General features: G+C 46.6%; 1 pseudogene across 1 annotated transcript in view; it reads left to right on the forward strand.

Annotated features, from left to right (window-relative positions):
• LOC148513797 (pleckstrin homology domain-containing family S member 1-like) overlaps positions 1–26096 on the forward strand; it is a 43997-nt pseudogene that overhangs the window by 12558 nt on the left and 5343 nt on the right. The window contains exons 6-10 of the transcript XR_015880140.1: positions 1683–1749; positions 6524–6616; positions 6925–7002; positions 20871–20965; positions 23181–23432. The product of XR_015880140.1 is annotated as a pleckstrin homology domain-containing family S member 1-like (transcript). The remainder of the gene's footprint in view (positions 1–1682; positions 1750–6523; positions 6617–6924; positions 7003–20870; positions 20966–23180; positions 23433–26096) is intronic.

A 26096-nucleotide genomic window follows, 5' to 3' on the forward strand; every position in this document is an offset into this window, starting at 1 on the left:
CCGCCAGTAATGAGACTGCATCCCTGGTACACACCTGTCTTTCGATAAACCAAACAGAAGGAAACTTTCCACACAGGAATATGTGGGTTATGTGCTATTTCCTATTTATGTGACATTGGCAGGGGGTGCTTCTCAAAGCAGTATAGAGACTGTATTCAAATAAATCAGAAAGACTGCTTTCCTGTGAGACACTTACACCCACCAGTGATTGTATATTACATCTACAGTATATTTATATCCTTAAAATTATTTCTAATAAATTAGTACTTGTTTTGCTACAAAGTAATCTTAACATATTAGTAAGTAACAGAAAGAATACAGTGATGAAATAACATATGTGTGCCAGACAAGATTTGGTTACAGGTATATTATTATTAATAATAATAATAATAATAATAATAATAATAATATAAAATCTGTATTAGGGTATGCAGTCGGGATGCCGACGGTCTAAATGCCAACCGTCGGCATCCTGACTGTCTAATCCCGGCAAGTGTCTAATGACAGGCGTCGAAATCCCGACGCCTGTCATTAGACCTACGCCGGGAGCCCGACACCCGGCTTACCGATCGAAGGTAAGCCGGGTGCGGACAGCCGCGGGGGGGGAGGGTTAGGTTAGGGGCTCCCCTGGGGGACTTAGGGTTAGGCTAGGGGAAGGGGGGTTTAGGGTTAGGCACCCCCCCCGGGAGACTTAGGGTTAGGCTGCGAGGAAGGGGGGGAGGTTAGGGTTAGACACTTGGGGGGGAGGTTAGGGTTAGGCACCCCTAAGGGAGGGATAGGGTTAGGGTAGGGGAAGGGGGGGTTAGGGGTTAGGGTTAGGTACCCCGGGGGGGAAGTTAGGGTTAGGCCCCCCGGGAGACTTAGGGTTAGGCTGCGAGGAAGGGGGGGTTAGGGTTAGGCACTTGGGGGGGAGGTTAGGGTTAGGCACCCCTAAGGGAGGGCTAGGGTTAGGGTAGGGGAAGGGGGGGTTAGGGGTTAGGGTTAGGTACCCCGGGGGGGAAGTTAGGGTTAGGCCCCCCGGGAGACTTAGGGTTAGGCTGCGAGGAAGGGGGGGTTAGGGTTAGGCACTTGGGGGGAGATGTGGGTTAGACACCCCTAAGGGAGGGTTAGGTTTAGGGAGGGAGGTTAGGTTAGTAACTAGAAAAAATACTCACCTGTCCGGATCTTCACTGCCGGGCTTCCGCTGTCGGGATTTGAACCGGCCATGCGGCCGGCGGTAAATCATCCTGATTCCTGTACTAGTTCCCTCCCCATACTGTATACCTATTATGATATTTAAGCACAGGCAAGATCTCACCTGTTACTAGTACATTTACAGTATTTATTTTAATCTCTATTATTCTCTCTGTTGACATTTAAGATTAGTTTAACAATAATCTGGGCCAAAAGTCTGAATTGATAAGAAATGTTTTTTTAAGGACAATAACAATGTAGTGTTATTATACTGTACAGTTACTATTGTCCCTAGTGTATATGAATGCCTCACAATAAACCAGCCGATGAGGGGACGTTGAATGATAAGTTATCACTTTTTAATAATGAAAATCTGTCGCCTATACACACTGATGGCTTAATATAGTTTATCAAGTAAATATGAGGTGGTGGGGGAGGGTCATCACTTTGTGCCTCGTGTCTCATCAATGTAATTAACTGAATGGTTTGCGTCTTGTCACCTTACACAGAGACACCATCGCAGACTGGCAAAGGAGTATCACAGACGTGTGGGTGCAAAGTAACCGAGCATCTCTGGTAAGAGAGGTTATATACGCCGCTGCTCACCGCACAATGCTCTATGGGGGAGGTGTGTCAAACCTTCTACAGAGGACAGGAGAAGAAATTACCCATGGAAACCAACCGGCTACTAGCTGTCATTTTATAGACGGTGCTAGGTAAATGGTAGCTAGAAGCTGACTGGATGATATGAGCAACTTGTTTACTCTTGCTCTTTAGAACATTTGATACAAGTTCTGATTTTTGTGACACTAACAGGTTTTTTTTTTTTTTATAGAGCCCAGGTCCCAAATTACACATAACCTTCCGCATATCAAGTTAGACACCTGTTGTTAGAGATTCTAGACAATAGGCTGAATGAATGAGAGACAATCAGGGCTGGTGCTACCAGCAGGCAACCTTAGGCTTCCGCCTAAGGGTGCCGGCCACTGGAGGGCGCCACTGAGTCCACAAAATTTAAAAAAAAGGCATAATTCATGGCTGAGTGGCATATAATGAATTTGTGGCACAGCTGTGTGGCATGTTATTTAACTGTGGAGACTGATTCGTGGCATATTATGAATTAGAGGGAGCAGGGGCGGTTGATGAAATGTTGCGTAGGGCGCCCGTAAACCTTGCACCGGCCCTGGAGACAATGTTGTACTAAGGGAAGACGCCCTGGTACATGTAATGGCTATATACATTTCCATATTACCGTATAAGTTCTGCTATGACGAAACTCTTACCGAGACGGAACCTCAACTCCTTAAAAATGCAACGTTCCCTACCTTGTACGTTCCTAGGCTGCCAATGGACACGCTGAGATATGTCATGATAAGTCAACTATATCGATGACATTTGCATGGTGGCACAGTGGCTAGCATTGCTGCCTTACAGAGCTGTGGTCATGGGTTCTATTCTGACCAGGACCTTATCTGTGTGGAGTTTGTATTTTCTCATCGTGTTTTTTTCCAGTTAGGAGCACACCCACCCATCCTACCCTACTGTGTGTGAGTGGGCTAGAAAATTGATATTGTAAGTTACAATGGGGCAAGGGCTGGTATGGATGATTATTACGTACAGTCCTGTGTAATATGACTGGTGTCGTAACTACGGTATTTGGAGCCCAGGACAAAAGGGGAAACATGACACACAACCCTTTCTCATCACTCTGAGAACATGCACCATAAAGCAGTGCCCTTTATACAGTCCCCCCTATGCAGTGCCCCCAGTAGTGGTCCCCCTTATGCAGGCCCCCAGTATGCAAGCCCCCGGTAGTGCCCCTTATACAGTACCCCCAGTAGTGGTCCCCCTTATGCAGCCCCCCATTAATTCCTCTTATACATTGCCCCCAGTAGTGGTCCCCCTTACAGTGCATCCGGAAAGTATTCACAACGCTTCACTCTTTCCACATTTTGCTATGTTACAGCCCAATTCCAAAATGGCATAAATTCATTTTTGTCCTCAAAATTCTACACACAATACCCCATAATGACAACGTGTAGAATGTTTTGTTTTTTTTTAGATTTTTGCAAATGTAATTTAAAAAACACTAAGAAATCACATGTACATAAGTATTCACAGCCTTTGCCATGAAGCTCAAAATTGAGCTCAGGTGCATCCTGTTTCCACTGATCATCCTTGAGATGTTCCTACAGCTTAATTGGAATCCACCTGTGGTAAATTCAGTTGACTGGACATGATTTTGAAAGGCATACACCTGTCCATATAAGGTCCCACACTTGACAGTGCATGTCAGAGCACAAACCAAGAATGAAGTCCAACAAATTGTCTGTAGACCGGCGAGACAGGATTGTCTCGAGGCACAAATCTGGGGAAGGGTACAGAAAAATATCTGCTGCTCTGAAGGTCCCAATGAGCACAGCGGTCCATCATCCGTAAATGGAAGAAGTTTGGAACCACCAGGACTCTTCCTAGAGTTGGCCGGCCATCTAAATTGAGCGAACAGGGGAGAAGGGCCCTAGTCAGGGAGGTGACCAAGAACCCGATAGTCACTCTGTCAGAGCTACAGCATTCCTCTGTGGAGAGAGGAGAACCTTCCAGAAGGACAACCATCTCTGCAGAAATCACCAATCAGGCCTGTATGGTAGAGTGGCCAGACGGAAGCCACTCCTTAGTAAAAAGCACATGGCAGCCCTCCTGGAGTTTGCCAAAATGCACCTGAAGGACTCTCAGACCATGATGAGTCAAAGATTGAACTCTTTGACGTGAATGCCAGGTGTTACGTTTGGAGGAAACCAAGCAACGCTCATCACCAGGCCAATACCATCCCTACAGTGAAGCATGGTGGTGGCAGCTTCATGCTGTGGGGATGTTTTTCAGCGGCAGAAAGATGAATGCAGCAATGTACAGAGACATCCTGGATGAAAACCTGCTCCAGAGCACTCTTGACCTCAGACTGGGGCGATGGTTCATCTTTCAGCAGGACAACGACCCTAAGCACACAGCCAAGATATCAAAGGAGTGGCTTCAGGACAACTCTGTGAATGTCCTTGAGTGGCCCAGCCAGAGTCCAGACTTGAATCCAATTGAACATGGCTGTGCACCGACGCTTCCCATCCAACCTGATGGAGCTTGAGAGGTGCTGCAAAGAGGAATGGGCGAAACTGCCCAAAGACAGGTGTGCCAAGCTTATGGCATCATATTCAAAAAGACTTGAGGCTGTAATTACTGCCAAATGTGCATCAACAAAGTATTGAGCAAAGGTTGTGAATACTTATGTACATGTGATTTCTTTTTTTTTAATTCAATTTGCAAAAATTGCAAAAAAACTGTTTACACATTGTCATTATGGGGTATTATGTGTAGAATTTTGAGGACAAAAATGAATTTATTCCATTTTGGAATAAGGCTGTAACATAACAAAATGTGGAAAAAGTGAAGCGTTGTGAATACTTTCCGGATGCACTGTATGTAGGCCCCCCCAGTAGTGATTTTCCTTATACAGTGCCCCCAGTAGTGATCTGGGATCGATATGAATGACCGCTGGACCGGCAGCAGTGAAGATCTCGACAGGTGATTAACGTAAGTATAACTAACCCTCTCCCCCCCAACCCTAACTTAGGGGTGCCAAACCTTAACCTCCCCTTCTAATGCCTAACCCTAACCCTCCCGTCCCTGCAGCCTAAACCTAACCCTCCCAAGGGGGTGCCTAGCCCTAACCTCCCCCCGGGGGTGCCTAACCCTAACCCCCCCTTCCCTTAGCCTGACCCTAACCTTCCAGGGGGGGGGTGCCTAAGCCTAATCCTCCCCCCCCCTGCAGCTGTCTGCACCCGCCGCTCAGCTTACCTTCGTTCGGTATGCCGGGCGTCGGGTTCCCGGCATAGGAATGATAGGCGCCGGGATTTTGACATATACCATTAGTACCCTGTCGGGATTGCAGAATCGGGAAGCCGGCGGTCGGCATTTCGACCTTTGGCTTCCTGACTGCATACCGCAGTGGTCCCCCTTATACAGTGCAAAAAGGCGTGGTCACAAGGTGCGTGGTCACTGGAAAATGGGGCGTGTCAACATGACACCCCCCCCCTTTCTCGTCACTCTGGAAACATTCTTTTCCATCCATATGCACAGTAATGCAGTGCCCCCAGTAGTGGTCCCCCTTATGCAGTGCCCCTTATACAGTGCCCGTGTAGTGGTTCTCCCTATTCAGTGCCCTCATTAGTGGTCCCCCCTGTGCAGTGCCCCTTGTGCCCCCAGTAGTAAGCCCCTTATATAGTGCCCCCAGCAGCAGTCCCCCCCTATGCAGTGCCCCCAGTAGTGGTCCCTCGATGCCGTCTCTCCCATCACCCACTGCGGGAGCAGGAAGATGGAGCTGATAAGTGAGCTCCAGCCCGGCTCTGGCAGTGGGCGCAGCAGCAGCCAATGAGAGTCTGTCTGACTCTCATTGGCTGCTAATTAAAACAAACATACAGCCGGCGGCTGTGTGTTTGTCACTGTGTAGTGCTGACCGAACTCCGTCAGGTCAGAACTACACTGACCACAGTGTCCTGGACTGCAGCTGGCGGTGCCAACAGTAAAGCATCCTGGAACCATCCATGTGTGGGGCGGCTACTCAGCCAAGGGAGTGGGATCACTCACAATTCTGCCTAAGAACACAGCCATGAATAACTAATGGTACCAAAACATTCTCCAGGAGCAACTTCTCCCAACCATCCAAGAACAGTTTGGTGAGGAACAATGCCTCTTCCAGCATGATGGAGCACCTTGTCATAAGGCAAAAGTGATAACTAAGTGGCTCGGGGAACAAAACAGCGACATTTTGAGTCGGTTCGTGATCTGTGCATGCATCGCATTGTGCGTGCGCGAACAGGTTGCCGATTGACAGGCAGTGCTGTTTGTGGGTGGTGACAGGGGGGTGGTCGGTCGAACGCAGGCGTGCCTGTGCGTTCGCACGCCATTACAGGGGCGTGCATAACTTTATCTCAGGGGGCGCCGCATGCTGTCCTGAGGCAGGGTCAGGTCTACCCTCAGCTTGTACGCAGCTTCGATGGCACTCGATGTTCCCGATGTTTACGCTGTCAATCAGGGCTAACGCGGGCGGCTCTATGCATTGCTGGGTGTCTGCTCTTTGTGCTGTGGTCTCCGTGCGTATGCATTGATTAGTATATACTCGCAGCGGCTGGGTGCGTGCGCCTGCTAGCATGCGTTCCTTGCTGAATCAGGCCCATAGGTCCTTTATGAGAGGAAGGAGAGAGATTCAGAAAACATTACAAAAGTCGGTCACTGTCGGTGTCATTGTGGCTTTATGTGACTAGTGTAATGCATGTATAATATATGGGATGCTTGTTTGCAGGGACGGGAGAGACCATTCACAGACCCCGGCACATGCAAAGGAAATCAGGGCAACATCAATCAGCTGCCTCTCAAAAATGTTACATTACAGCCAGTGAGTATTACAGACCATATATATTCACACTAATGCTTTTCATTTATTTATTTTTAAGTATTGAGATTATTTCTCAGTCAGAAATGTGGTTAAAATAGAGTAAGTATAGTAAAATAAATAAAGAACATGCTATAACTTCTGTGACTGGCAGACCACTGTAACATAAGATGAGACATTGTATACTAGTTATAGATGTAATGAAATTATTGCACTCTAATGCATCTTGAGATTTGAAGCTCTCAGGTCACATACATTGATACGGCGGAGAAACGCTGTTGTAGTAAATATTGTGTCCTTTGTTACTGCAGAACACAGCGAGCCAGGAGTCAGATTGTTTATCAGACTGGACAGAGATAAGAAGAGTCTCTGACGCATACTCGGACCCGGTGAGGGGACACATCCACCCACACAGATCCCCACCCATCTCCCTGGCCATATTAACAAATGGGAAGCATCACTTTAAGACAGGGATGGGGAACCTCAGGCCGTATAAAGCCCGTGGAATCATTTGGTCTGGCCCTCTAAGCTTTTTTCTACTAGCTCATCTGGCTAGCAGGATGTCTAGAATGGCGCCCTGCAGCCAGAATCTATGCAGCAGTGCCGCCTGGAGCATCCTTATTACGCTTCAGATGGCCACACCGCTGCCCTTACAGCTCCCCGGAGCATCCTCAGGATGCTCTGGGTATTGCTGTTGTAATCACCGGCGATTGTGGCCCCGTCCCCGTGTGACGCCACACAAATAATGTATATGTATATCAAAATGACCCTCGACAGAAAAAAGGTTCCCCACCCCTGCTATAAGAGATCACTTCCTTACTTATGATTTAAGTACAGTATTTTACAGTGATTCAGTAACTGTTACGTACTTAAGAGGTACATAGAATATTTGATATGGAAACTCATTATCCAGAAGGTTCCCCCCCCAAAGAAAATAGAAGGATAAAAATTTTAACGCATGTTAGTTTGGTGACGTCAGGTAAGTAGATATGATGACTTAGCTCCGCCTCGTGCGTCACTGGGAGGAGCTCTGCTACACAAGATAATGAGGGTAATGTCACATACAGTAATGATTACTAAGCTCCTGCTCCAACAGTCACAGTAAGGAGCGCTACTAGACAAGATAATGAGGAGAACTTCATATACACAAACATTATTACTAAGCTCCGCCTCAGACTGTCACTGTGAGGAGCGCTGTTATACAAGATAATGAGTCATGATTACCAAGCTCCTGCTCCGACAGTCACTGTGAGGAGCGCTGCTACACAAGATAATGAGGGGAATGTCATATACAGACATGATTACTAAGCTCATCCTACGACTGTCACTGTGAGGAGCTCTGCTACACAAGATAATACGGGGAATCTCATATACAGACATGATTACTAAGCTCCTCCTCCTACTGTCACTGTGAGGAGCTCTGCTACACTACATCATTTGTTCATACAGGAAGAATCATGTGTGTAAATGGGTGTTACACTAGCAGCAGTTTAGATAAAGAAATAGTTGTAATTATTTGAGGGCTGGCTTTAAAAGTACACAGGACTTTAAAATGACATTTTTACCAAAGGACACACACAACTCTAGTCCATGCCATCTGTAAACGGTCACCAAAGCCATCCCTTCACTTTCTGGATCTACGTTACAGGGCTACTCAGCGAGCTCCACAATAAGTGGCGACACTACGGATGGTGCCCATGACAGTGAATCAGAGCCCATCTATGACACACTACGACCTGTACGTACGGTAATACACTCTGGGCCTGATTCAGAGCCGGACGCAATTAGCGCTCGCTCGTCCAGAAAATAGGGGTGGCTATTCAAATGAACCGTTCGCTCTTTGCGGTCTGTTCACGCCTCTAGGTCTGAACGAGCGTACAAAACTTGCGGTAGTTTTTTGGGAAACTACGCCCCCTGGCCGCTCGCATCCTACGTCATGTCCGCTATTTATTAGATTAATCGAGTACATCGAACAGGGTATGAGCTGCTCGCTATTCTTGTGGTTGGTTTTTGCTACCACAATTTTGCGAGCAGTTCTGGCTATAAAATAACCCAGTGACGTGGTCAATGACGCTGCTGTTTTAAATATGCACACCCATAAAACGCCCGTTTTGACCTTTAAGCACGCCTGCGATCGGATCTCCACTCCCCGTTTTCAAGCACCTTCCCCTGTTACCACCCACATACGCCTCTTTCTGTCACTCAAAATAGCAGGCATTCGCTATTTTGCGAGCACATGAATTTCGGCCGCACTGACTGGTTCGCGCATGCGTATAACGATCCGTACGCATGCGCAGTTGGCAAACATCGCTCAGAGCGAATGAGCTGCCGCTTACGAGTGGCTCTGAATCAGGCCCTCTATCCCAGTGGTTCTCAAACTCGGTCCTCTGGACCCCACACAGGTCACGTTTTCCAGGTTACTGTCAAAACCGGATAATTGGCGAAGACAGAATCTGTTTGCAATTGGAATCTGCGCAATGCTATCTTGTAAAGGGCGACAAGACTCCATCTTAGAAATAAAATCTCACAGCACTATTTTGTAAAAAAAAGGTACATAGTCAGCCTTCCTCAAACACAGGCAGACAGTGTTTAACACAAACACTAACTTATTAGCATTTGGAACCCTATACAAAGCCCATCTTCAACCCAAAACAGGCAGAATAAACAGGGAGGCTCCGACAGCACAGCTGGAAGCCTCCTTCCTGTATGAGAATTAAGGCCCTCATTCAGAGCCGGACGCTCTGAGCAGAGCGCACGCTCTGAATGAGGGCCGTCCTCCATAATTATGGAGCGTCCTCCTGGACGCTCGTATAGCTGTGGGTCACCACCCACAGCCTATACGAGCGTGCAGGTTGATGGTCACGATGGTCTTGACCATCGCGACTATCGCCAGTGCGACCAGAAGCCTGTGGTCGGGTTTTTCGACCACAAGCCCTGGAGTGATTTTGGCTCTATCAGAGCCAAAATCACTCCCACTGACATCACTAGTGATGTCAGTGGGCCGGCTTCTGACGGTAGGCGTTCCCTTGGGAACGCCCCCGTCTGGGAGGCACGCCCACCAAAGGGGGCGTGCTGTCAATCAACATCGACAGCACGCCCCCTTTGATCAGACACAATGAGCGAAGGAAAGTCCTTCGCTTGTCGCGTCTCGCGCATGCGCACGACGGAGCTCCCTGCGTCGTGCGCATGCTCAGTGCACACCATCGACCCACTTGCTCGCGAGTGGGTCTGAATCAGGCCCTAAATTCACTGTATAAACACATTTTGCAATTGCAGTTTAAAAACATCAGAAAAATACATGCTTATATGTATGTATATATATATATATATTAGGGGTGTGCACCGGCCACTTTTCGTGTTTTGTGTTTTGGTTTTGGATCTGGATCTTTCTTCGTGTTTTGGATCAGGATTGGTTTTGCCAAAACCACCCTTCCGTGTTTTGGGTTCTGGGTTTTGTGTTTTGGATCTGTATTTTTTTTTTTAAAAAGCATAAAAACAGCTAAAATCACAGAATTTGTAGGTTTTTCTGCTCCTATGCTATTATTAACCTCAATAACCTTAATTTCCACTCATTTCCAGTCTATTCTGAACACCTCACACCTCACAATAGTGTTTTTATGTCCAAAAGGTTGCACCGAGGTAGCTGGATGACTATGCTAAGCGACACGAGTGGGCGGCACAAACACGTGACCCATCTAGGAGTGACACTGCAGTGGCAGACAGGATGGCAGTTAGAAAAACTAGGCCCCAAACTGTACATAATGCAAAGAAAAAAAAGAGGTGCAAGATGGAATTGTCCTTGGGCCCTCCCACCCACCCTTATGTTGTATAAACAGGACATGCACACTTTAACAAATCAATCATTTCAGCGCCAGGGTCTGCCACACAACTGTGGCTGAAATGATTGGTTCGTTTGGGCCCCCACAAAACAAGCTGGCAATTAATGTGTCCCTGCACAAACTGGCTCTACGGAGGCAAGATGTCATCCTCATCCTCCTCATCCACCGATTCCTCACCCTCTTCAGTGTGTACATCCTCATCCTCACAAAGTATTAACTCGTCCCCATTTGAATCCACCACCACAGATCCCTCTGTACCTTCTGGAGGCTGGTCTCCCTGGAAGAGCTGATAATTCATTTTGATGAACATCATCTTCTCCACATTCTGTGGAAGCAACCTCCTACGCCTTTCGCTGACAAGGTTCCCGGCTGCACTAAACACTCTTTCGGAGTACACACTGGAGGGGGGGCAACTCAGGTAAAATAGAGCCAGTTTGTACAGGGGCCTCCAAATTGCCTCTTTTTCCTGCCAGTACAGGTATGGACTGTCTGACATGCCTACTTGGATGCTGTCACCGATGTAATCCTCCACCATTCTGTCAATGGTGACAGTATCATATGCAGTGACAGTAGACATGTCAGAAATTGTTGCCAGGTCCTTCAGTCCGGACCAGATGTCCAAACTTGGTCCTGCCTGCCCTGCATCACCGCCAGCGGGTTGCTTAGGATACCTAAGTTTTTTCCTGGCAGCCCCAGTTGCGGGAGAAAATGAAGAAGGAGCCTTTGACGTGTCACGTTCCGCTTCAGCTGACAGTGTGTTCACCAGCAGGTCTTTGCACCTCTGCAGGCTTGTGTCGGCCGGAAAGAGAGACACCACATAGGCTTTAAACCTAGGATCGAGCACGGTGGCCAAAATGTAGTGGTCTGATTTCAACAGATTGACCACCCTGGAATCCTGGCAAAGCGAATGAAGGGCTTCATCCACAAGTCCCACATGCCGAGCGGAATCGCTCCGTCTTAGCTCCTCCTTCACTTTCTCCAGCTGCTTCTGCAAAAGCCTGATGAGGGGAATGACCTGACTCAAGCTGGCAGTGTCTGAACTGACTTCACGTGTGGCAAGTTCGAAGGGCTGAAGAACCTTGCACAACACGGAAATCATTCTCCACTGCGCTTGAGTCAGGTGCATACCCCCTCCTTTGCCTATGTCATAGGTGGATGTATAGGCTTGTATGGCCTTTTGCTGCTCCTCCATCCTCTGAAGCATATAGAGGGTTGAGTTCCACCGCGTCACAACCTCTTGCTTCAGGTGATGGCGGGGCAGGTTCAAGAGTGTTTGCTGGCGCTCCAGTCTTCGGCACGCAGTCGCTGAATGGCGAAAGTGGCCAGAAATTTTTCGGGCCACCCAAAGCGTCTCCTGCACGCCCCTGTCGCTTTTCAGAAAATTCTGCACCACCAAGTTTATTGTGTGAGCAAAACATGGGACGTGCTGGAATTTGCCCAGATGTAATGCCCGCACAATATTGGTGGCGTTGTCAGATATCACAAATCCCCAGGAGAGTCTAAGTGGGGTAAGCCACTGGGCGATGATTTCCCTCAGTTTCTCTAAGAGGTTGTCGGCGGTGTGCCTCTTACTGAAACCGGTGATACACAGCGTAGCCTGCCTTGTAACGAGCTGGCGTTTCTGAGATGCTGCTACTGGTGACGCTGCTGCTGTTGCTGCGTAAGGTGATACATCTACCCAGTGGGCTGTCACAGTCATATAGTCCTTAGTCTGCCCTGTTCCACTTGTCCACATGTCTGTGGTTAAGTGGACATTGTGTACAACGGCATTTTTCAGGACACTGAGGACACTTTTTCTGACGTTTCTGTACAGTCTCGGTATCGCCTGCCTAGTGAAGTGGAATCTAGACGGGATTTGGAACCGGGGACACACTACCTCCATCAATTGTCTAAATCCCACTGCACTAATGGCGGATACCGGACGCACGTCTAACACCAACATAGCAGTCAAGGCCTCAGTTATACGTTTTGCTTCAGGATGACTGCTGTCGTACTTCATCCTCCTCGCTAAGGACTGTTGGAGGGTCAATTGTTTAGTAAAAGTAGTGGTGTTCCTACTTCCTCTCTGGGATGATGAACGACTCCCAGCAGCAGCAACAGCAGCAGCGGCAGCAGTAGGCGTAGCAATGCAGGATCCTCCGGAGGAATCCCGGATAGGAGAGTCAGTCATGCCAGTGATATGGCCTGCAGGACTACTTCCGATCCTGACTAAGGAGGAAATTGACGAGGAGGGAGTTGACGGTGTGGTTTGCAGGCGCTTGGATACAACAGGACAACGGGATTTAGGTGTCCCTGGACTGCTTACGGTCTGAGCTAAAGTTTCTGAACTTGACAGTAACTTTTTATGAACGCGCTGCAGGTGCCGTATAAGGGAGGATGTTCCTAGGTGGTTGACGTCCCTACCCCTACTTATTTCACCTTTACATATGGTACATATGGCAAGACAGTTGTTGTCCGGATTTGGATAGAAATATTGCCAGACCAAAGAGGTGGAATGTTTGGTCTTCTGCCCAGGCATGACCGTGATGGGCTTTTTCATCCCACGGACAACAACTGTCTCCCCCGGAGCCTGATTTAAACAAACCACATCACCATCAGAATCCTCCTCGCCAACTTCCTCCTCAGCGCCAGCTACACCAGTATCCTCATCCTGTTGTACTTCAACAGTGACATCTTCAATTTGCATATCAGCAAGTGGACTGTGGGTGCTCCTTTCAGCACTTGCAGGGGGCGTGCAAATGGTGGAAAGAGCCACCTCTTCCCGTCCAGTGCTGGGAAGGTCAGGCATCGCAACCACCACCACACTTGGACTCTCCTTGGGGATTTGTGATATCTTCTTAGAAAGCACAGTTCTTCGCTGTGCTTTTGCCAGCTTAACTCTTTTGATTTTTTTAGTGGGAGGAGTGCTTCCATCGTCATGTGAAGCTGAACCACTAGTCATGAACATACTAGGGATCGACCTTAGCCGTTCCTTGCCACTCCGTGTCGTAAATGGCATATTGGCAAGTTTACGTTTCTCTTCAGCTGATTTAAATGTCTTTTTCAAGGTCATTTTCCTGAACTTTGCCATTTGGGATTGTATGTGCCCTCTACTATGACATTGGGCATCGGCCTTGGCAGACGACGTTGATGGCATGTTATCGTCTATGTCATGACTAGTGGCAGCAGCTTCAGCACTAGGAGGAAGTGGTTCTTGATCTTTCTCTATTTTATTTTTATCGGAGAAAGTTTGGTCCTCCATTTATGTTATATCGATTTGATATATACGTGCGGCTAAACACAGAAAATAATTTTTTTTTTGGTTTGGACTGGAGTGTACTTTGTGGGTTACAGCACCCTTTAACGGTCAAGCCAGCCGGCCCTTTACTTATGACACAGGCGCACGCTTGGCACTACTTTGTTGATGCACGTGCGGCTACTGCGCACACAATTCACAAACACAGAAAATAATTTTTTTTTGGTTTGGACTGGAGTGTACTTTGGGGGTTACAGCACCCTTTAACGGTCAAGCCAGCCGGCCCTTTACTTATGACACAGGCGCACGCTTGGCACTACTTTGTTGATGCACGTGCGGCTACTGCGCACACAATTCACAAACACAGAAAATAATTTTTTTTTGGTTTGGACTGGAGTGTACTTTCGGGGGTTACAGCACCCTTTAACGGTCAAGCCAGCCGGCCCTTTACTTATGACACAGGCGCACGCTTGGCACTACTTTGTTGATGCACGTGCGGCTACTGCGCACACAATTCACAAACACAGAAAATAATTTTTTTATGGTTTGGACTGGAGTGTACTTTCGGGGGTTACAGCACCCTTTAACGGTCAAGCCAGCCGGCCCTTTACTTATGACACAGGCGCACTCTTGGCACTACTTTGTTGATGCACGTGCGGCTACTGCGCACACAATTCACAAACACAGAAAATAATTTTTTTTTAGGTTTGGACTGGAGTGTACTTTCGGGGGTTACAGCACCCTTAACGGTCAAGCCAGCCGACCCTTTACTTATGACACAGGCGCACGCTTGGCACTACTTTGTTGATGCACGTGCGGCTACTGCGCACACAATTCACAAACACAGAAAATAATTTTTTTTTGGTTTGGACTGGAGTGTACTTTCGGGGGTTACAGCACCCTTTAACGGTCAAGCCAGCCGGCCCTTTACTTATGACACAGGCGCACGCTTGGCACTACTTTGTTGATGCACGTGCGGCTACTGCGCACACAATTCACAAACACAGAAAATAATTTTTTTTTAGGTTTGGACTGGAGTGTACTTTCAGGGGTTACAGCACCCTTAACGGTCAAGCCAGCCGGCCCTTTACTTATGACACAGGCGCACGCTTGGCACTACTTTGTTGATGCACGTGCGGCTACTGCGCACACAATTCACAAACACAGAAAATAATTTTTTTTTAGGTTTGGACTGGAGTGTACTTTCAGGGGTTACAGCACCCTTAACGGTCAAGCCAGCCGGCCCTTTACTTATGACACAGGCGCACGCTTGGCACTACTTTGTTGATGCACGTGCGGCTACTGCGCACACAATTCACAAACACAGAAAATAATTATTTTTTTGGTTTGGACTGGAGTGTACTTTGGGGGTTACAGCACCCTTTAACGGTCAAGCCAGCCGGCCCTTTACTTATGACACAGGCGCACGCTTGGCACTACTTTGTTGATGCACGTGCGGCTACTGCGCACACAATTCACAAACACAGAAAATAATTTTTTTTTTGGTTTGGACTGGAGTGTACTTTCGGGGGTTACAGCACCCTTAACGGTCAAGCCATCCGGCCCTTTACTTATGACACAGGCGCACGCTTGGCACTACTTTGTTGATGCACGTGCGGCTACTGCGCACACAATTCACAAACACAGAAAATATATTATTTTTTTGGTTTGGACTGGAGTGTACTTTCGGGGGTTACAGCACCCTTAACGGTCAAGCCAGCCGGCCCTTTACTTATGACACAGGCGCACGCTTGGCACTACTTTGTTGATGCACGTGCGGCTACTGCGCACACAATTCACAAACACAGAAAATAATTATTTTTTTGGTTTGGACTGGAGTGTACTTTGGGGGTTACAGCACCCTTTAACGGTCAAGCCAGCCGGCCCTTTACTTATGACACAGGCGCACGCTTGGCACTACTTTGTTGATGCACGTGCGGCTACTGCGCACACAATTCACAAACACAGAAAATAATTTTTTTTTTGGTTTGGACTGGAGTGTACTTTCGGGGGTTACAGCACCCTTAACGGTCAAGCCATCCGGCCCTTTACTTATGACACAGGCGCACGCTTGGCACTACTTTGTTGATGCACGTGCGGCTACTGCGCACACAATTCACAAACACAGAAAATAATTTTTTTTTTGGTTTGGACTGGAGTGTACTTTCGGGGGTTACAGCACCCTTAACGGTCAAGCCAGCCGGCCCTTTACTTATGACACAGGCGCACGCTTGGCACTACTTTGTTGATGCACGTGCGGCTACTGCGCACACAATTCACAAACACAGAAAATAATTTTTTTTTGGTTTGGACTGGAGTGTACTTTCGGGGGTTACAGCACCCTTTAACGGTCAAGCCAGCCGGCCCTTTACTTATGACACAGGCGCACGCTTGGCACTACTTTGTTGATGCACGTGCGGCTACTGCGCACACAATTCACAAACACAGAAAATATATTATTTTTTTAGCACTTGGGGGGAGCACCCCTGATGGACAGAGCACCCCCTGGACAACACTACAGCACTCCTTTAGGACTGGGACACTGCACAGGACTTTGGAGTGGACACAGCCCCTATGGAGAACTGACTGCACAACACAGTCCAGCCAGCCCCTATGGACTTTGAAGTAGTGGACACAGCCCCTATTAACAACAGCAGCACAGCACAACACAGCCAGCCCCTATGGACTTTGAAGTAGTGGACAACAGCAGCACTACACTACACTACACTACACAGCCCTAACTCCCACCCTCCCTCTTCACTGTCCACAGCCGAGTGAGAAAATGGCGCCGACGCGGGTACCTTATATAGGATCCAAAACCCGCGAGACTCAGAAGGCGGGATGATGACGTTTTGCCTCGATTTCAGATCCGAGTCAGGCGGGAAAAGTCGAGCCTGACTCGGATCGGGCTCGGATCGGGGGGGCTCGGGGGGGTTCGGATTTCAGAAATCCGAACCCGCTCACCCCTAATATATATATATGTATGTATGTGTGTACATGTGGCCCATCATGCATGGACTTATGTGTATAATATCACACACAGACTTATATTTGAAAAGTAGCAAAATTCCCTGCAACTCATACACACAATGTTAAACAGAACACAGTCAGCTTTTTAGTGATCCTTCCCAAAATCATACTGGCATGGCCACACACACACACATAGATGCCCTTCCAGCTTAGTGCTGCTCGCTGAGTGCCCCACCGACCCTCAGACGCACAACGCAATTCAGTGCTGTTTCTCCCCGCATACATACATTTAAAAGCAATGGTCCCGTAACGCAAAAAGGATAATTATTACTTGGTTTAAACGCAATGTCAGTATATAAAGAAATGAATGTTTTCTATAACTATGGCTTAGTAAATGACAATTGGATTGTGTTTGGTACCGTACTGATCTACTCTGTTCCCACAGCGTTCCGGTGACATCAATATGAAGATCAGAACATGCGGCTATGAAATATGAATGTTAGAGAGAATAACTACTTGAAATGTTGTATGCCATAGCAGCTTAGATTTGCATGCGGGGGAGAAAGGGGGATGCAAAGGGAGGTTGGAGACCTTTTGTATCCATTTGAAATTGTCCAATGAATGCCCTGTAACAGATTTCTAACCCTTATCAAAGGACAATGACACTGTGTAGGCTTGTTTACATTTTTGTCCAAAGGACTGGTTATTCCAGTCTAATCAATAGAGATGGCTAACTGAGACTAGAATCTAATTAGCAGTAGTTTCAGGTAACCAAAAGGATATTCCCTTTCTGATGACCTCACAGGTGAAAGGGGGTGGGACCATGGCATGCACATCTTGGACACACTCAGAGGCCAGGGCACACTTGGAGCAGGGAATTGGAGGAGAGAGGTTCTCTCTCTCCCAAGACAACCAATACAATGGGACTCTGTTCAATTGGGAACATGGCTAAGTATATTGTTGTTAAACTGTACAGTAGTTAGTCTATTTGGGTATCTGTAGCGAGTTTTGTTTTAGCCTGTTATTAGCTTATCTAGATTGTTTGTAATAAGTTTGTAGTTTGGTAAGGGAATTCATAAGTCTGTGTTAGCATACAGTGGATGATATGATGTGATCTAGTCTGTAATGTTATAATCTACACTGTAGTGTACAATAGTCTGTTATCAGCATGCAGGAAAGGGATTGATTATGGAGTGTTTGTAATGATTGATGCTGGTTGATATAATTGTATGAGATCCGCTGGTTAGCTGTGTTAGGGCCTTCCCATGTGCTTGAACAATATCTCTGCTTGGGAGAGATAGGCTTGGTATGTGTTGTATACTCATGAATGTAATCATAGGCTGGTATCAGTGTTATACCTCTCCTGTGCTCATTCCACACTTAACTAAAATCTGTAATCTCTCTTTCTCTACTGGTATCTTTCCATCACTGTTCAAGCATGCAGTGATCACTCCCATTTTGAAAAAACAAAATTCTGACCCTAACTCTCTCTCAAATTACCGTCCTATCTCCCAGCTCCCTTGCCCCTTGAAGCTACTGGAGAGACTTGTCTACACTCGCCTCACACACTTTCTTAACACCCACAACTTATTGGATCCACTTCAGTCCGGCTTTCGTTCCCAACACTCCACTGAGACAGCACTGGCTAAGGTAGTAAATGATCTGGTCACTGCCAAGGCTAAAGGCCATTATTCACTTCTAATTTTTCTAGATCTCTCTGCTGTCTTTGACACAGTTGACCACTCTCTTCTCATACAAACACTACAATCCATAGGTCTTCAAGACACAGCCCTTTCTTGGTTCTCATCCTACCTGTCTAATCGCTCTTTCACTGTTCGCTTTTCTGATTCTACCTCCACTTCGCTACCTCTATCAGTTGGAGTACCACAAGGTTCAGTATTAGGTCCTCTGCTTTTCTCAATATATACCACCTCTCTTGGCAAACTAATCAGCTCTTTTTGTTTTCAGTATCATCTGTACGCGGATGATACTCAAATTTACCTATCCTCCCCAGATTTGTCACCATCTGTGCTGGTCCGTGTCACTGAATGTCTCTCTGCCATTTCATCTTGGATGTCATCTCGCCACCTCAAACTTAATATATCCAAAACAGAATTAAGTATATTTCCACCAGCCAATAGCAGTTACCAACCTGATATCTCTATTACTGTTGACAACTCGACAATCTACCCCACCCCACAAGCTCGCTGCCTAGGTGTCATCCTTGACTCTGAACTGTCTTTTGTTCCCCACATTCAATCTGTCTCTAAATCCTGTTACATACATCTAAGAAACATAGCCAAAATTCGATCATATCTTACGCAAGACACTGCAAAAACTCTTATACACGCACTCATAATTTCCCGCATTGACTATTGCAATAGTCTCCTTATTGGTCTTCCCAAAAACAGGCTATCACCATTACAATCCATTTTGAATGCAGCTGCGTGGTTGATCTTTCTCACCAAACGTTCAGTGTCTGCTGATCCACTCTGTCAGTCCCTCCATTGGCTGCCGGTCTTCTACCGTATTCAATTTAAAATACTTACACTCACACATAAAGCTATTAACCAAACCACACCAACATACATCTCTTCACTTATCTCAAAATATCTTCCAACCCGACATCTCCGTTCTGCACAAGATCTGCGTCTCTCATCCCCGCGCATTACTTGTTCCCATGCACGGTTACAGGACTTTTTTCGGGCTGCACCCACCCTGTGGAATGCCCTCCCATGCACAATAAGACTTTCCACTAGTTTCCAAACATTCAAGCGTTCTCTGAAAACTCACCTCTTTAGACAAGCTTATCAGATTCCAGTACCGCCCACCTAACCTTTTATAGCTCCCTATCTAACTCTCTTCTTATAGTAAACACCTATCACATCTTCTCTTTCTTCTATTGAACATCCTCCTAACCCTAGGCCAACTTTCCAGTGTGATTGGATTATACAGCCCACCAAGAATATCTGCAATTGGGCTGGACCAATTTGCAATAGCACCCATCCTTGTGTATCAACACCTATTTCCCTATAGATTGTAAGCTTGCGAGCAGGGCCATCTTTCCCTTATGTATGTCATGTAAGTATGTCTTTTACAACCCAGTATAATGTTAATCTTGATTCAAATTGTAAAGCGCAACGGAATTTGCTGCGCTATAACAGAAACTGTTAATAAATAAATAAATATTATGGAAGTTGAATTAATAACAGCTTTGAATGGTCATAAGTAATTGCCGTATGGAAGATAGTCTGCAGTTTGTTAAAGATGGCTACCTCCATGTGGGGTGAACAAAGGAAATTATAATTCTACCCAGTTATGGTGTTGTATGGGTCAGATAGGTATATTGTTATTATTATAATTGTGATCATTGATGGATGTATGATTTACAGAGTTACAACTTAATGTGGGTTTTCTTCATAATGGAGTTTGTCTGTAGACCATGCGGTTTGGACAATAGGGCAGGAAGCATTCCCAACCCACCCCCTCACACACACACACACACCATCACCAGCCATCTTGGACATGTGCTCTCAGCAGACATTGATATCTCTCTCATTGTATTTTGATGTGTCTCTCTTTCTCTCTCTCTCTGTTCTCTGTCTCTCTGTTCTCTGTCTCTCTGTCTCATATTGCTCATTGTATTTTGATCTTTAATAACCGTTTCATGTATATTAACTGTACCTTATGACCTAATGTTTGTACAATTTATTTGCGCTCATTATTAGATCATAGCATTGTAACATCTGTACTTTTACCTGAATAATAATCTTTAGCGCGTTGGACCGCTATTCAACTGTCTTAGAATTTTATTAATGGTATAATTAAACACAGCGCTAATTAGCGACATCTTGTGGTTTTAGGAGGTATAGGCAGGTTTTGTCTTAGAGGTTCTAGGCAGGTGAATCTTAGAGGTTTATAGGCAGGAATGTACTAGATTTATTTTACGATTCAACATTGCCAAGCAGGTGCACAGGTGTACTCATTACTCACTGATACATTTTAAAAGATCCACAGGATGGAGCTAATTAATTCACTTGTGATGCTGTAAAGAGACCTAGAAAACATGCACTGTTTGGGGTCCTGAGGAGCGAGTTTGAGAACCTGTGGTCTATCCCATCTTCCTGCGTGCCTACACTGCTAAGTCACTCGTAGGTTCTGATATCAGACGGTGGATTGTGCATAGTGGTGAAATATACTTTATCTTTATCAGCAGAGCAAACGTGAGTCGGAGAGCTCTGCTGACCAGGAGGTAACCAGCGACCTCGATTCATCAGACGTAGAGATCTACATAAGGATGGGCTCAGTGTAAGTGTGATACAGCTACTGTAGGCTATTGGCTAGAGGTTGAGCCAGCTGAGCAATCCTATCACTGGGGGTAATTCAATTGTTTTATCACGGTGTCAGGGGCGGATTGGGCCACCGGGTCGGTTCCCGCTGGGTCGGTCCCCACAGTGTCCGGCAGCACGGTGTTTTTACCCGTGATAAACTTGAGTTTAGGTGTGATAAAATTTAGTCGCAATTCAATTGAACATTTTTTGGTGGTGACATTTGTGATTTATCACGCCAAAAATGTCAGCCTATCTGTAACATGGCCAGGGCTATTCAATTGTTGTAAATTTGGCGTGATAAAAAATATTGGTTGACCTATTTTTCACTTTATCACCTGTCAGTTCTCACCAGCCCTAGAGGGTGTGAGAGTTTTGAATAAAAAATATTTTAATATTAGAATTTTATAAAAAATTAACTGCTATGTTATTTCTGAAGGTTGAATATCATTGATTTAATCAAATATTTCAATAAAATGACTTTTTGTAGGGACAAAGTACAGGGAAAAAGTAAGCCGTGTGGGGAGTGGGAAGGTGATCAGGATGTAGCCGTTGGGTTGGGTATCAAATCCCGGCTGTCGGGATGCCACGGGTCAGAATACCGACAGCAGCATCCCGACACCCATAAGGTATCAAGATAAGTCTAACCCTAACCCCTACCCTAATCCTCCCTCCCCGGTGCCTAACCCTAACCTTTCCCCTAGTGCCTAACCCTAACCTCCCCCTAACACCCCGATACTTACCATTTGGGATGATGCAGTGCCCCTATATACAGTTACCCCAGTAGTGCCCCTTATTCAATGCCCCCTTATACAGTGCCCCCACTAGTGTCCCTCATCCAATGCAACCTTATACAGTGCCCCCAGTAATGGTCCCCCCTATGCAATGCCCCTTATGGAGAGCCACCTTTAGAGGTCCTCCCGATGCAGTGCCCCTTATAGAGTGCCCCCAGTAGTGGCTCATATAGGATGCCCCCAGTAGTGGCTCATATAGGATGCCCCCAGTAGTCCTCCCCTATGCAGTGCCCCCCTATACATTTCCCCAGGTAGTGGTCCCCCCTATGCAGTGCCCCTTATGCCCCCAGTAGTGGTTCCCCCTATGCAATGCCCCTTATAGATTGCCACCATTAGAGGTCCTCCCGATGCAGTGCCCCTTATAGAGTGCCCCATTAGTGGTCCCAGTAGTGTCCCCCCCTATTTCACTTGTAGTGCCCACAGTTTAGGTCCTCCCTGTGCACTGCCGAGTGCCCCCAGTAGTGTTTCCAGTGCCCCTTATAGTGCCCTCAGTTTAGGTCCTCCTTATGAAATGCCCCCAATAGCATCCCCCATGTGTATTGTCCCTTAGAGTGCCCCCAGAAGTGGTCCCTCATACCCGTTAGAAATACACAAACAAATACAATACTTACCTTAATCCCAGCTCCTGTACCCGCCGGCCACACCTCTGTCCTCCAACGTCTCTTCACCCACGGCGGGAGCTGGAAGGCTGGCTCTAGAGTGAGCTCCTATCCATCTCCGCCCGTGGGTGTTTGGCTGCTAAAACAAGTTTGTATTAGCAGCCAAGCACCCACGGGTGGAGCTGGGGCTGGAGCTCACCCTTCCGGCTCCCGGCTTCTGCCGTGGGTGAAATACGATACTTACCTTGATCCCCGCTCCTGCACCTGACGCCGTCCGCAACTCTGTCCTCCCACGTCTCTTCACCCACGGCGGGAGCCAGAAGGCTGGCTCGGGAGTGAGCTCCAGCCTCGCCCTGCCCGTGGGTGAAGAGACGGTGGAGGACAGAGTTGCGGACGGCGGCGGCGGGTGCAGGAGCGGGGATCAAGGTAAGTATTGTATTTGTTTGTATATTTGTAACGGGCATGGGGGACCACTTCTGGGGACACTAAGGAACAATACATATGAGGGGACTCTACTGGGGGGCACTACTATGGCCATTTCATAGTGAGGACCTAAACTGGAGGGCGTCAGTGTTTTGGTTTGCAGTGCACTCAGGTTACCTTAATGTCGGGAAACTGGGTCTGGCTGGGCGCACATTTAACACGGCGTGCTGAAAGGATTATCGCCGTCCACCAAGTTTACACGCTCACATGACACACATTTGAATTGCGGCCTTACCAGCAGGCTGGCTAGCCGCGATGACGGGGAAGAAACAGAATAGTGAAATAGCACCCCCCCCAAAAAAAACAATTGAATTCCCCTCCATGTCTCGTGTCTGTTAGAGCTCGGTGGTTTATGTGGACGTTCTCAGGCATCATTCAGCCCATCATTAAATTGCTGTCCAGCTGTCCACTACCAGTATAATTACACTTATTCCTTATTCAGGTTTGCCAAAGAGACTATCGACTGTCCACCAAAGCCACCGCGGCAGACATCCAAACTCACAGACCCACACAGGTACCGCAAAACCCAGGGAAGCAGACTGAAGAGAGCTTACATTCTAAAACTGATATAGTATACCTTTCTCAGATGCACTTACTACAAGTGACATACTGCTATAAGGGAGGACACGCAATATTTTGAATATTACATTAAACATTGTTTTTTCAAGCCGTATAGTGGCTGCGTACTTCCATTTTAATTTTTAAGCCATTAGTTAGGGTTCTTAAATTAAAAATTAAATAAATAAATGACATTAAAAGGAAAAAGAGGGGAAAAAAAAAAATACATATATATATATATATATATATATATATAAAATACACAAAACTCAGCACTCGCCATTGTTAAATCACTCACCTTAGTACATAAATAATGGGGTTTTGGTTCATGGATTGATCAAAGCATATAAGCCTGCAGCCCACATCACGGGACCCCACTTCTCTGCAGGTCCTACACTATCTGTCATACTTATGGGAACCTGGTAGCTGCTATCACGGAGTTTAAACTGAAAACATGTTAACTGGTTTAAAGCTCACCTGCCATCTAACTTATGGCTTTTCAAGGTAATACAGTCACCAAACATAGCTCCTATCATACTAACAAGAAGGCAGCTGACACAGGTTAATATAAATGAGCTTGCGCAGGGGTGCATGAGAGCTGTGATCACAAAAAGGTTAATAAAAATTAACCAAATACACAAAGTCATAAAATCACTGCACTCGCCACTCCTAGATTTGGGGTGCAAACCTGCACTCGCCATTCCTAGGCCTGGGGTGCAAAGTGACTGTTGACCACATTGCTTAAATAAATAAAAACACAAAACTCAGCACTCACCATTGTTAAAACACTCACCATAATACATAAATAATGGGGTTTTGGTTCATGACTTGATCAATGCATTTAAGTTTGCAGTCCATATATTTATATATATATATATATATATATATATATATATATATATATATACATACAGTGCTATTTTTCAGCAGGAACAAGCAGGGCCAAAATGTATTTTCCATAAGATAAGTTTTATTTTAAAGTCCCTTTTAAGTGCCTTCTTTAAAAAAAAAAATATATATATATATATATATATATATAATAAATATAAAGTTGTTCTCCTATAGCTCCACCCCCAGTTCCTATTTTTCCAGAATGGTAGCCCTTTATATATGTGTATATATTTCTATGGCTCCCTCAACTCCTGCAAACCTTGTGGGAAGGATTCTATTAACGGAACGGCGTGTATATATTTAGCAGATTGAGCAGGGAAGTGTGCAGCTCTCAGTCTCTATTATCGGAATCGGTATGATTCACCACCGGCCGCATGGCTGGCGGTTCAAATCGCGGCAGCCCGACAGAGGAGGAAATCCCGATCATCCCCAGGTAAGTATATACTAACCTAATTTTACCCCCTAACTCCAACCCTCACCTCTCCCCTGTGCCCAACCCTAATCCCCCCTTCCTCTAAGTCCCCCAGGGGGGTGCCTAACCCTAACCTCCCCCCGGGGGTGCCTAACCCTAAACCTCCCTCCCCCTAGCCTAACCCTAACCTCCAGGGGAGAGTGTAACCTTAAGTCCCCCCGGGAGCCCTAAACCTAACCCTCCCCCCCTAGCGGCTGTCTGCGCCCGGCATCTCTTCGATCGGGATGCTGGGCGCCGGTCTCCCGGCATTAGTAAAATGACAGGCATCTAGATCTAGACGCCTGTCCTTTAACCCTTGCTGGGATTAAGTAGTCTGGATGCCGCCGGTCGGCATTCCGTCCGCCGGCTTCATAAACGTATACCCTATTATCTGCTGCAGAGAAATAATATATCATTAGTGTATAGGCCAGTGGTCTCCAATCTGTAGCTCGCGGGCTTAACTTTGGTAGCTCACCTAGTTGCTGTACTGCCGAGTCAACTAGGGGGAAGTGACCTCTGACGTCTGCTCCCCCGTGGCATCGACGCCATGGGTGAAGCCACAGGGAAGCACGTTAGGTGATTGCCGCAGCCTCTACAGCAATCACCTGACGCTCTTCCCTGTGTTTCCACCCACAGCGTCTATGCTACGTCGGAGCGAGTGACTCCCGCTCTGCCCTGCCGGAAAATCACACAGCAGCCCTGCCTATATTATTATTATTATTATTACCAGTTATTTATATAGCGCACACATATTCCGCAGTGCTTTACAGAGAATATTCGGCCATTCACATCCGTCCCTACCCCAGTGGAGCTTACAATCTATATTCCATACCACATGCGCACACATACTGTACACACTAGGGGTCATTTTGTTAGGAGCCAATTAACCTGCCAGTATATTTTTGGAGTGTGGGAGGAAACCGGAGTACCCGGAGGAAACCCACGCAAGCACAGGGAGAATATACAAACTCCACACAGTTAGGGCCGTAGTGGGTATCGAACCAACCTATCTTTTGCTTTTCTATATCACTTACCTCCTTGCAGCTGGTAATTAACAGCACATTTTATTTACAAACTACAACAATATCGCTGTAATAATAAAATGCATTTTTATTTTCTAGGAAACATTTTTTTTTTCATTTTCATTAAATTACCCTCAATTGTTCAGTATTAGCCAGATTTTTTTTTTCTACAATTTTAGTAGCTCTTCAGGAGGTTTCAGTTTTCTAAAGTAGCTCACACCTCAATTAACGTTGGAGACCACTGGTATACACCTTATCTGTCGTGACTACACACATGTATACGATTACAGATGAAGGAGAATAATAGGCACCT

This window comes from Taudactylus pleione, unplaced genomic scaffold (genome assembly GCF_031769625.1).
Source record: "Taudactylus pleione unplaced genomic scaffold, aTauple2 ptg000269l, whole genome shotgun sequence".
Taxonomy (NCBI): Eukaryota; Metazoa; Chordata; class Amphibia; order Anura; family Myobatrachidae; genus Taudactylus; species Taudactylus pleione.